Raw genomic sequence first — 13,722 nt, 5'->3', positions numbered from 1 at the left:
TTTTTCTTCACATAATGTTTACTAAACTTAAAGCATACAAGAAACACAGATTTTAGAAAATACAGAAAATAATAAAAACTCCAAATTCCAGTTTTTAAAATACCAAGTTAAAGGTTAACATGCAAAACGAAATCGTCACGAAATCGATGAAGTGTTGCAATGAACCATCATGTACAATCCCACATTATCTGTTGTGAAAGATTTCCTATTGTCCCCCAGCACATTTTTGTATTGAGAAAAGGTTCGTTTTACACAACATGAAATGATTGGTGCATACTTCATAAATGCAAGTTCTTTAGGTCCCCATGGTAGTTCTCCACTTATTTGTTCTCCTTGGAGAGCTGCAGATATGTCCTTCATACTCACATATCCAGGATTTCGTTCCAGGACTTTAGAGAGCGTTGAAGAGAGTATACCGCCCAATACCCTTAGTACTTCCTTCTTTGAAAGTGTTTCAATGATGTTCGTTGCTTCGTTTATTGGAAGTGATGCACCTTCCAGGTGTTCAATGGTAGCAGGAAAGTCAGCGATGTTGGTTTTTTTTAATGCAAGAGAATCGATATTATTGCTATTATGTAGAGCATTCTTCGCCGTCGAGATGGAAGCAGCTTCGCTGCTGTCAAATTTATCCACAACACTTTTTATTTCCTGATAATGTTCAGCGTAGTAGAGTGCAGCTGACAACCAAGTTCCCCAGCGAGTGATAATTGGCTCCGGAGGAAAATGTATTTCTGGTAGCAACTCTTTGAATGTCTGAATGCGATTTCAGGAAAACTTTCTGGACAGAATAAACAATATCATTTAGTCCTGGGAAATTGTTTCTTATTTCTTCTGCATACCGATGTAAACCATAGGCTGGGCACGTTACGTGAATCATATTCACATAGAAATTTGACAGAACGTCTCCTGCTTTAATCATATAGGCGGCACTATCACTAAGCAGGAGGAGAAACTTTTCATCTCGATTCTCTGTAGACCACAAGATACGCAGGGCTTCTCTAACAACACAAGCTATAGTGCTGTGATTTGTTTTCTCTAGTTCTTTGCATAGGACCAGATGCGGGTTTCCAGTTTCGGCAGAATCAAGCTTCCCAATGACAATATTGGCAATGTAACGGCCGCAGCTATCCGTGGTCTCATCAACACAAAGCCACATGTAATGGTCACCTATGTTGGCTCTTATGGTATCTAGTGTCGTCTCATAGAGGGGCTTCAAATAGTCCTTCCTCAAGGTAGACTCATCAGGAATTTTGCGACCACATATATATCTTCAAGGAAACTGTGTAAAACCTTGTTCTTCAACACATTCCCTGCCACGTTTGCTGATACAAATGCCTCTCACAACCGCATATTAAAAATATCCACCTTAGAACTTGTCGCAGATGAAGAAATAAACGGCTGAATCAATGTTTTCTGCTTTCTTGTGATATTGTTTTTGGGGGTTGTCGACCCTTTATGTTGCTCAAAATGTGAGTTTTAGGGCTGAGCCGATACCGATACCGATGTATCGGTATCGGTATCGGTATCGGAAAGTATCGGTTGAAATTTTTTCACCGATACCAGCCGATACCATTGTTTTTGAGACACTAGAAGCGCGGCCAAGACCAACATTTGTTTCTTTTCAAAGGTTCGTTCACCTTTTCCAACTTACATTTGGCTTTGAAGAAAATGAAAAATACGTATTTGTGCATTTGTTAATTGAACCTGGACTCAAGTTCCGTGAACAGCAAGTACGTGACGAAGATCCATACGGAGATAAGACTCGCGGTCAAGTATCTTGCAAATCAAGGGTAACGAGAAATTATTCCCATAGGAATAATTCTCTGTTTAGAGACCTCCCGCAGTCAAAATAGTCATCGCCCATGTGAGTGGTGCACGTGTCTCAGACGTAGTACATAGCATATTCCTTATTCCTGGAAATTCAAATACCTGGGCTAATCCCCCTTTTCCTTTCCAACTTTTGACTTTTGTTGTCCCGACCTGCATAACTGGGTTTCAACAGGCGTGTTTCGGCAAGGGAATAATTTTAATTGAACAACAGTTGATGGCACTTACTTTCTGAAAAGTACAGTGGTGAGTTTGGATTTCCTTCCACTCCAAGGGATAGTACTAAGCATTTAATACCTTTTTAGAAATCATTTGCCGGAAGTATATACTCTATGTGATCAAAAATATCCGGACACTCACTGGAATTAGGGCGTGAAGTTCGAAGCATCCTCCATTGGATGCACTGGCAATCAATACCGTGTGGGGCCACCCTTGGCCTTGATGACAGCCTCCACTCTCGCAGGCATACTGGCAATCAGGTGGTGAAAGGTATCTTGGGGAATGGCGGCCCATTCTTCGCGGAGTGCCGAGATGAGAAGAGCAGTGGATGTTGGTCGGCATGGTCTGGCACGAAGTCGGCGTTCCAAAACACCCCAGAGATGTTCAATGGGATTCAAATCGGGGCTTTGCGCAAGCCAGGCCATAAGTGGGACGTTGTTCTCTTGAAACCACTGTCCCACACGCCCTCAGTGTGGACGGGCGCATTGTCGTGTTGAAACACGCAATCATCATCCGCGAACTGTTCTTCGATGGTAGGCAGCATGAACGTTTGTAAAATGTCAACGTAATGATGTGCCGTGAAAGTACCGTGCAAAGCAACGAGGGGACCAAGCCCCTTCCAGGAAAAACATGCCCACACTGTCACCCACCTCCACCGAATTTCACTGTCGGCACAACACAGGATGCTAAATGTCGTTCATGAGGCATTCGCCACACCCACACACGACCATCGGGATCCACACCACGGATTTCCACTGTTCAAACGACCAGATGCGCCTCTCCTTACACCATGCGAGGCAACGCTTCGCGTTTCGTTGGGTGATGTGGGGTTTACGGCCAGTCGCCCGTCCATGGTAACCGAGTCGTCGTACCTCACGCCGCACAATCATGCTGCTAGGTTTACATCCTGCTCTGGTTTGGAATTCCTGTGTGATGGCGGCGATCGCTTATTGCCGTTCTCTTGTACTACCCTATTGAACACTCGGCGGTCTCTGTCTGTCAACATGGGCGCTCGGCCAGAACGTTTTGCGGTTGTACACGTCCCATTACGTTTCCACTTTACTATCACATCGGCGACAGTGGACTTCGGGATGTTTAGGAGGGTTGATATCTCGCGCACTGAGTTGTTACTCCTGTGGCACCCAATCACTTCACCACGTTCGAAGTCTGTAAGTTAAGTTCCTTCGACCGACCAATTCTGCTGTCTCGTGCACTATGCTGCCTGTGGTGGTCCCTTGCTTGCCTCACCTCGCTGTAGATGGCACCACAGATTGACCTACTATGCGCAACACACATTTTGCCTGGTGTCCGGATATTTTTGATCACATAGAGTATGTCGAAAGCAAAGTCAAGTGGGAATATCACTGTACTGTAATGAATCGCCTGATATATAAGCAAGAGACTGGCAAGTTATAATTTTCTCATTACATTTCGTTTATTATTTATTATTCTCTTTGTTAAAGGACAAGAAAGAGAAGAGGTAGGGTTTACATTACAGTTTTACTGTTAGTTTTTTAGACGTCGTGTCCGGGACTGGTAAATCGCCAATTATTCTTGCGTGATCCCTTAGTTTAAAGGAGGTTGAAGAGGCATGATCTCATTTTTCAACATGGGGAGGGGGGGGGGGGGCACGATCGCCTCGCTCTTAGTTTCTCATAATATTTTTCTCATATTTGAAACATCTGATTGATTGTCACTGATCTATAAAAACCTGTAAAATTGTGATGTATCGTTGCAAGAGAGCATCGTTTGGTGGGTTAATTTATTCATCGCCCTTCGTGAAAAATACATATCTACAAAATGCAACAATACTAAACACACACACACACACACACACATGTAATAACTAGCCTTCGTTATTTTAAATTGGAATTATACAAGTATCGGTATCGGCATCGGTGGATATCGGTGAAAGTATCGGCATCGGTACTGGCTCAGCCCTAGTGATATTTTATCACAACTTAATTGTTTTTGACACACTTGACATCTGTTGAAAAATGGGAATCGAGGACTAAAAGTGGTAAACGTTGTAAGTGCCAAAAGCGAAAGTGTTGGGAAATCGCATCGTTCCGCACATCAGAACGTTCACACTAGTGACCTCTTTACACGCCCTTTGAACTACTTAGAGGGCTACCAGCCACATTTCACGTTTACCACATTATAAAGCATGGCACATTTCACAGTTTAACGTGAAAAACGTGGAAAACGGTAAACTAACATCGTTTACCAATTTTAGGGTCAGGGCCTCCCAATGGCTCAGTGGTGCCGGACCCTGTGGCCGAGTGGTGGCTTGTCTGGCGAGAGCTGCGATACAAGGAAGTTGTGCGAACGCTCGCTCGTACAACTCCCGATCACGCGTACGCGTAGCCAGTGCTTTACGTAAGTGTCTTGTGGAAGTTTAATACATAGACGTAAAATGGCGATTAAAAGGGTCAACACACTGAAAATAAATTTCAGCAACATCAGAGACAAACCCACGTCGCCGGGATTACACCAATGGATAAACGACACATTGAAACTAACACCGGATCAGTTCGTGAGTATCGAGTTAGATCACTTTAGAAAATGTTTGTATCTGAAGCTAGCTTCGAAGCTTCTGTGTGAACGGTTGTTGAATCAATCGAATGGATCTTATGTGTATAATGATTCGGAAGGTGCCCATGAGGTTTTAATGACATGGGCGGACAGTGCAACAGTCATAGTGCGACATCATGTGATCCCAAGTGAATTAGACGATGACCCGATACGAGTAGTTTTGAACCAATATGGAACCATACATACATTAGTAGATGAGAAGTATAATGAAGATCATATATTCCCAGTACGTACGGGAAGAAAAATTGTAAAGATGACCTTGAAACGTTCAATATCTTCTTACGTGTCTAAAGTGGAGGGAGGTATTGGGTCACACATAATGGTCACGCTTAGACTTGTTCGGCGCGCGATTCCAGGAACACTTCTTCAATCAATGCCCCAATCGATAGCGATCATCAGCAAGAGTGGGTGACAATCCGTATGCAGGAAGAGCCCGACCCATCCCGTATAACTTGAAAAGCACAGAAGAAGTGATAACCAGTGAGCCTACAATACTCTCAGGTGTAACCACCAAGCAACAAAACGAACCTCCTGCATGTGTCAGTCATGAGACAATACAGGATGTTCCACAAATGTCGACCAGAAAAGAACAAATCGAATCAAATGATGAAAGTACTGACGAATTTATGGAGAGTTCAGTGTCAACCAAAGAAGAGGATCCCAGTTTGCCGATCACCAACACTTTTAAGGAAAAAGAACCAAGGGAAACATTTGAAGATTCACCGATAACATATGAAAGTTCATTGCAGATGACTACCAGGGACCAGTCTCCAGCACGTTCATCAATGCAGATCACATCATCACCTACAGTGGGGAGGCAGAGACGGAGGAGGAATCGTCGCATCGAACCGATCAATGGCCCTCCAGCAAAGAAACCAAATGAACAACGTTCCACTTCGCAAGTGATGGATAACCTGTCCCAAAGTGTACCCAACAATATGGAAACAACCCTTGCTCTTGATGATAAACATGTGAAGAATGGCTCTACAGAAAGTCTGTAAGTACTTTTGTTATACAACATTTGACATAAAAGATGTGTTATTAACTAGATGTGTTCATGTCCCCTTCTCTCATCCTCTTTTGTTGGTATTGAGTGTAAGAGAAGGTTTTGTTTACGGGTTGAGTTAAGAGATATATTTAACAGAAATGCTAGTAACGGGTACTTTTTGGTGTGTATTTCTATTACTTGTCACGAATAACCTAGATTTGAATACCATAAACGATATGGCGCAAGATACAATATTTCATTTAGCCACGATTAATATAAATACATTTACCTCGACAGTAAAAATTAAAGCTTTCAAAGATTATTTAATAAATTATGATTTGGACATCGTATGTATACAGGAAGTTGGTATAGAAAACCTTGAGGTAGGAATAGACTATGTAGTTTATAATAATAGTAACCCTCAATTCACAGGAACGGCAATAATTGTTAAGAAAACTATCCCTGTGTCTAAGGTATTATACCACCCATCAGGGATGATTACATGTGTGTTTGTGGGATCGGTGTGGCTATGTAATGTATATGCACCCTCGGGTACTGCAGCAAGGAAGGAGCGCGCAGACTTTTTTAATACCCCTGTGGCGACAGCATTAGGGGGAAATCGACAACATTTGATATGTGTGGGCGATTTTAATTGTACTTTGCGAAAAGAAAACCAAAACCCCGGATTTAATCCCTGCGACAGTTTTCAAGCTCTAGTGAATGGGTTTAAGTTAAGTGATGTATGGGAGAAAAAACACCCTCACGATTCAGGCTCCACATATATAAGAACCGACTCGGCAAGTAGACTGGACTAATTTTACGTAACCAGCAGTTTACTTTCACAGACTAGAAGAATAACTGTACAACCAACATGTTTTAGTGATCACCTTGGAGTAAACATGGACATTCAGTTAAATATAGCTCACGTTAGGAACTATTGCAAGATTCCACATTCCGTATGGAATTTGAACAACAGTGGAAGAAATGGGAATCCATGAGTTTGCGTCAGAAAGATTTGATTCAGTGGTGGGACTCTTTCCTCAAACCGTCCATAAAATATTTTTGTCAACAATACAGTAAACAACGAATGTCTGACTTCTACAAGAAATATAATTTTTATTATGCTGTATTACGTGAACTAGCCCATGAAAGTGACTCCTCAATATTGCCCGAATACAAGAAAATGTAAGCTGTTGTCTTGAAGATGTATAACAGGGATACAACTATCGTAGTCAATTACCTATGTACGATCCTAAGGAACTACCAACATTATCCCACGTGTTAAAATAGCGACAAAGAGAACAACGGAAATTCATCACAGAAATAGAAGATGAGAATGGATGTAAACATACAAATTCAGCGGATATATACTGCTACCTCTATTTGGTGCAAGGAGCATAAATCTTAATCTTAATCCTCAGCTAGCTTATCTGCAGGGTAGGGTTCTTTGTAGACAGCGACACCAGAAAGGATGCCTTCCAATGGAGACGTTTAAACGAATATATTATATAAACAAGGATACATGGAAATAGAATATTTACATGATGAGCTACTTTTTTCTATAATTCTCGTTTACAGTCAATTTTCATCTCAATATGCTTTTTATTATTTCTTTTCTCTATTTAAATATTCTTCTAACTGGACTTCCTTCGTAATGGACAGATCTGGATCTGGACTTCCTTCTTAATGGACGGTCTGGATCGGGACTTCCTTCTCAATGGACGGTCTGAATCTGGACTTCCTTCTCAATATGGAGGATCTGGACTTCCTTCTCAATATGGAGGATCTGGATCTGGACTTCCTTCTTAATGGATGTTCTGGATCTGGACTTCCTTCTTATCTTATTTGTGAACTTCCCTCTGGATTTCCATTTATTTATGTTTTTGACGATTTAATGAATTCCTCTATTCAGCTTTTTCCCTCAAGCTTTGGGAAATATACTAATCTCCTCCCTTGCGGAAACGATTGGAACGCGCCAACACTAACTGGGTACAACAGAGTATATATACTTGGTGCCAAACGATTGAGACGCGCATCCAAGTAGGTGCTACGGTTGAAACGCGCAACCAAAAAGTGCTGAGGGGCGTCGATTGGAACGCGCCCCCACTGGTGTAAACGAAGTTTTCGCTATGGGAATGGTAAATCAACCAAACAGATGTAATATCTGTTCAAAGACACAAATTTGTATCAGTGCTTTGACTTTTATTTTTTTCATATTAACTTACATATGATCACCGATTTTATTTATCGCGTACATACATTAATTTATTTCTTTTATATTTATTCTTTATCTTCTTATAGTAGATTCTATTGTTTTTCATTTTCAAATTTGCTTTGTTATTCACATATAATTCTTAATCTTGCACGCCTGGTGCTGCCATCTCTATTCCTCTTTGGCAAACTATTTACATAACTTGGTCCTATTGGGTACGTAACAATACCGATATCTCGTCAATCACTTTTCTAGTAAATTTGGGGCCCAGGCTACCACAGAACCGCCAGACCTATCGATTCTCGCCAATTACATTCGGAAGATAACAAAGGAAGACAACAAAAACGCTGGAGCAACCCTTTATATTGGACGAAGTAAATCAAGCGGTAATGACAGGAAAAAAGAATTAAGCGGGTGGAATTGATGGCCTTCCCATGGAACTATTTCAAACTTTTTGGCCCCTGATGAAAAACTTAATGACAAGATGGGTAAACGACGTTTTTCGGCGTCAACGGATGGGTCCCTCAAGCTTGTTAGGAGTTATGGTATTAGTACTGAAACCTGGCCGCTGTCAATCTGCACAACATTACCAGCCAATAACGTTGTTATGTGTAGACTATAAAATCTACGCTCGCCTTCTTACTAGTCGTTTGCATCTATATACAGATAAAATAATTGGTAAACAACAACATGTATTTGGAAACAAAGGAACAATATTTTAATTATTAACTACCTTGAGAGAAATAGTAACCTTAAGACAAGATGAAAAGGAATCTACAACAGCAATTTTAGAATTAGATTTTGCAAGTGCATTTGATTCCATAAAACATGATTATCTATTTGCATTATTACACAAAATTGGACTAGGAGACAAAATTATCGAGGCGGTCCAAGGTCTCTATTTCCAAGTAAGAGTAAAACTTAATTTAAATGGAACGCTGACGAAACAGTTTCCTTTCAACGAAGCCTCCGACAGGGATGTCCATTCTCACTTCTCGCCTTTTGTTTAGCGTTAACATCTATCATAAACTGGCTACAGGATGAGGTAAAAGGAATTGAACTATATTCTCAAACACATCGAATCCTGGCATATGCAGACGATGTGACTATAATATTTCAAGATGAACATGATCTGAGATCAGTACAAAAAATAATTGGAGGAACACAAGAAATAACGGGCTTGAGTGAATTACAAAAAATCGAAAATTCTACAACTGGGAAAGCACCCAGCACATTGTTATAGATCCTCTGTCTATGAGATTATAAAGAACATGACGATATTAGGAATAGTTTTCGGTACCACCTTAACAGAAACCAAAGTAAAAACATATAATCAAGTAGTGACACGCCTCCGACATGCAACTTTTCTAGATCGGAGTAACCTACGTTAATGTGTTTCTCTTCTCTAAAGTGTGGTACGTAGCGCAAGTCTTAGAACTCCCCAAACCAAAAGCTGCTGAAATACGGCGTATAGCAACACAGTTTATTTGGCAAGCACATGTATTACGGGTCGCGTATGAGACATTGTGTCTACCTGAACGAGTTGGAGGACTTAACCTGATGAATGTTGAAATAAAAGCACAGTCACTTCTAATACACCGCAACATAAAACAGTTATTGAGTACAACACGGAACCAGACAGGGCATGTTCTACTTTCTTACTTACGAGATGTCGAACTTAAGCCCCTGTCTCAGTGCCTAAATTAACCAGTACTCTCAACTATTTTCAAACGACGATGGTGGAATTTACGTATTTACTCATAGCATGCCCGCAATTACAAAGTTAAACAATTACGGGCAAATTCTTATATCGAATGCAGTTACAAAGACGACGAGTGATGCCAAGAATTCAAACCGTGCACCCTACTATCCAATGGTCAAAAGCGTGGCGTAATGTAACTGCACGACACATACCTACACCTGTGCGATCTATGTGGTACTTAGCAGTGCATGACAAAGTCTTGACAAAACAGATGGCACTCTGGCTACAATTGGAAGGGAACGAAGAGTGCTGATTTTGCAATCAAAGTGATACTTTGAAACATAGACTCAGTACGTGCTCCGAAATACGTGATGATTGGCAATACCTTTGCCAAAGACTAAGGAAAATATGCCGACTTCCTGCCAACTACCTTACAGTAGACCACATCCTACTTCCAGACTTTAATTTTTATCCAACAACCAAATTACAGGGTGTGCAGTGGATCATAGCTCAGTATGTGTATTACGCCTTAAAGAAGAGGACAGCCAAATGTGAAGAATCATTACAGAATTATGTACAAAATGAATACTTACAACTGAACAATTACGACAAGAGAAGTTTGTATGCAAACTTTTTACAAAATGTACTAATGTAAAAATAGCGTAACTTTGGTACGATTGTATCTTAATAACAATTGATTAATGTACTTCATAATGTAATGTAATATCTTATGTAAACTCTGAACATACTGACAAAGAGAACTTACTTAGTAGAATTACGAAATTATATTGAATTACTGACGTGAAGGCCGGATTTCTAGCATTAACATAATCTCTTATGTAAAATTCTATACAGATTGAAACCTATTGTATAATCCACTATCTACCAATTTGTAACATCTCTTAATTACTTGTGTAAAGTCTTGATGATTGATATTGTGTAACGTAAATTATATATTAAAAAAGGTGGTTACGCCAGGGGTCTCGGGTTCGAATCCCGCTCGGGCTTCGATGTTTGTGTTTGTCCGAATTATGAGAACCAATGTGAATACAGTGAAACTTGACATGTGTGAATGAAGGGGGATACTGCCGAATAGTGGTATTCCTAAAAAAAAAAAAAAAAAGTGGCACTGTCGTTGGCACTCCCGGTGGAGGCACAAAGTGGTTCGGACCCCACTTTAAACTGTAGGTCCAGTCCCGATTAGCCTTGCTGTGCATAAAATGGACTTAAAACACCAACTCAATCAAAAACCAATTTTAGTCTTCATTGTCGAAGTAAATTAGTTTTTGCTGCTTTCACTTTAGTCATGTTGCAGCAAGAATAACTTGGACTAGCTCTGTTCTCGTCTCTATTCTAAGCTGTAACTGCTTTTCTTACATTTACAATCTTAAACGGGAATCTGTTGGATTACAACAACAATGAAATTTTGGAAAAAATTTAAAACGTGTCATTGTTAAGCTATTTCTTTTGTAATGCCAACTTTGCTTCCCTTTTTTTTCCTCATGCCATTTCTCTTCTCTCATTTCCATTCCCCCTTCTGTGTGTATGAGAGAGAGAAAGAGGGGGGGGAGAGAATAAGTTTTCATATTGCCGTACAGTTAACAATGTGTTCACTCTTATAAAACAAAGCAAGGTTTCAGCATTTTTTATTTTTTAACATTTATTTAGCTGAAAAGTTCAATTTAACTTTTTTAAGATCTTAACGGTTTAGCCGTTTTTAGGACCTATAGGATTCATGTATTCCATTAAGAAATGGCTAAAACGAAAATATATGTTAGAATAGTGACGTTACCAAGTAAGGGATAAAATAGGTTAAAACATGAGAATCCGGGCCCTAATACGATAATAACAATCCAACTTTAAACACCAAATCAATCAATCAAAAAGTCGACGATTGTTCTCTACATTTAACAGTATGTAGTAGAAAGTTTAAAGCAAACTGTCGGTTTTTCCTTTTTTTAACACGTGAACGTTGCTTTCATAACGAAAAGGAGCACAGAAATAGAATAGTAAAACTCGTAAAATCAGTACCGGCTGAATGAACGTCTCCGTAGATTCCAGAATAATGACCATCCTTTGCGAAATAAATATTTTTTTTAAAAGTATACAGTGCTTTTCATGGTCAAATCGTCAGCAGAGCGGCGGCAAACGCACCTGGCAGTGAGAGCTCGTATGCCGGCAAACTTGGTGCAATGTCCGTGCAACTGGAAACGCTAGCTATGTAATGAAGATCGTACAGTCAATGTATTCATAACAAGCCGGCAGTGTCCGTGACTGTACAATTATGTGGACAGTTACAATTAGAATAAACATGTACGTTGTTACAAGAGGCGTTGGAAATGTTCTCCTCCTGTATCCAAACATTTACGGTATCTTTTAATTTTCACTAACAGGTATCAGTTTCGCTTCCGAAACTGCTTCAATTTATCTCCTGATATTGTCTTTCAATTCTTCTAATGTATGGCTTCAGGTTTAAAAGCTTGATAGCTCACCACGCAGACGACTTAAAAATGTCTGTTTCTTGTGCAAGGCGCTGGGAGTATTATGTTCCAATCGTGCTCTAGCATCGTCTACTTTCTCCTCAGTAAGCACACGTCGTTTTACCCTTCGCTTCTTATAAAGAACAAACCCTGTTTTCCTAAATTTGTTCAAAAGTTTTCGAACACTGTCTCTGTGTGGAACAGGAACATCTGGAAATGCTGCTGCGAAACGCAGAATAAATATATAAACAAGAATTCGTAATGACTTAAGAGTTGTACATACAAATTCGTTGTTTTTAATTGTAGGGATAGCGTAGCATTATTAGATTGCACAAAAGCACCAATATCTAATACGTAAAGTAAAACAAAATAATCAAGAACACTTGTAAACACTTCACAAACACGTGCAAACTGGACACCAGCTGTCTGGATGCTGAAGCACTGTCACTGTCACTGTCAGCGTACAGCTGTGGATATAAATGTCGGCAGACGCGCTCCCACCTGCCCGGTGAGCATGCCGCCGCTCAGCGGACGACTCGCTGTGCTGACGGAAATGGAGCAGAATGATCATTGAGAGTTGGAAAGATTAATCTGCCACTAGACAAAAACATTCAAACTGCTTTCTTAAACTTCACACCAACTTTTACTTTCATTGTGTGAACGACGTTTCCATCTCTTTTTCTTCTGGAAGATCTTTTCTTATTCAATGATCATTTCAAAGAGGGAATATGCAATGATATTAGATATTAGATTTATTTTCTTTTTGTGCGAGCCATAGGCAGTACGCACTACATATTTTTGATTTTACTACACTATTTTGTTACATTTAGTTTTCGTTTAAGCTGTCTCTTACTTTGTTCCCTATATACACATTCTTCCCCTCCCTCGACAGTTCTTCTTCCAGTCTTTCTCCTCACTTCTCTTTTCCTGCACTCTCAACAAAACACGCATACATTTTGCTTTACACACACTACACACACTTACACTATAAAGATGGCTCGTCTGGAGCATGATCACTCATTTCGTTGCCTTCTCTAATAGCTTTCCCCCGCCGTTCTCTTACTTCCCCCAGGTATTTCCCCACTTGCTGCCCCGCTTCCTTTATCTTTATTCTGTCGTCTACCACTTCTATCACCTCCCTCCCTGTTAAGTTTTTCATCCAGTTGTCCCTTAGGTCACGTGTAGAAGGGCAGTTCAGTAGGATATGCTTGTCCGTCTCCTCCCCATCGCACAAAGGACATATCGTTTCCCCTGCTTCGTTTCTCTTTCTTAGTTGTTTCCATCCCCCTAATCTGAACCATGCCAGCGTGCCTCTTTCATTTTTTCCCACCACCTGGATATATTTCGCTTTCCCCCATTCTCTTACTCTTAGCTGTTCCCTGATTGAGGTCTTTGTTTGGCAGTCTGCTATTATTTCTTGTCTGTCTATGTCGAGTAACCTGTCCCTGATTTGATTTTCTGTTGAGATGCCCCCCCCCTTTCCTCCCTCTTCCCATACCCAACCCATTCCGCTATTATATAAGAGATTTTTCACTTCCAGGCCCCAGCTGTAAACGTTATCCTCTCTTGTCTGTATTTCCAAACATTGTCCCCTCATCGTAGTTTGGCCCTCTTGTGATAATCGCATCCAACATTTAACAACCCTCATCCGTGCTTGTACCGCGTCTCTGTTCAGGCCCAATTCCTTAAGAATCCCACA

Source organism: Lepisma saccharinum, chromosome 2, assembly GCF_977018435.1.
Source record: "Lepisma saccharinum chromosome 2, izLepSacc3.1, whole genome shotgun sequence".
In the NCBI taxonomy this organism is placed as follows: domain Eukaryota; kingdom Metazoa; phylum Arthropoda; class Insecta; order Zygentoma; family Lepismatidae; genus Lepisma; species Lepisma saccharinum.
This window is presented reverse-complemented; position numbering follows the sequence as displayed.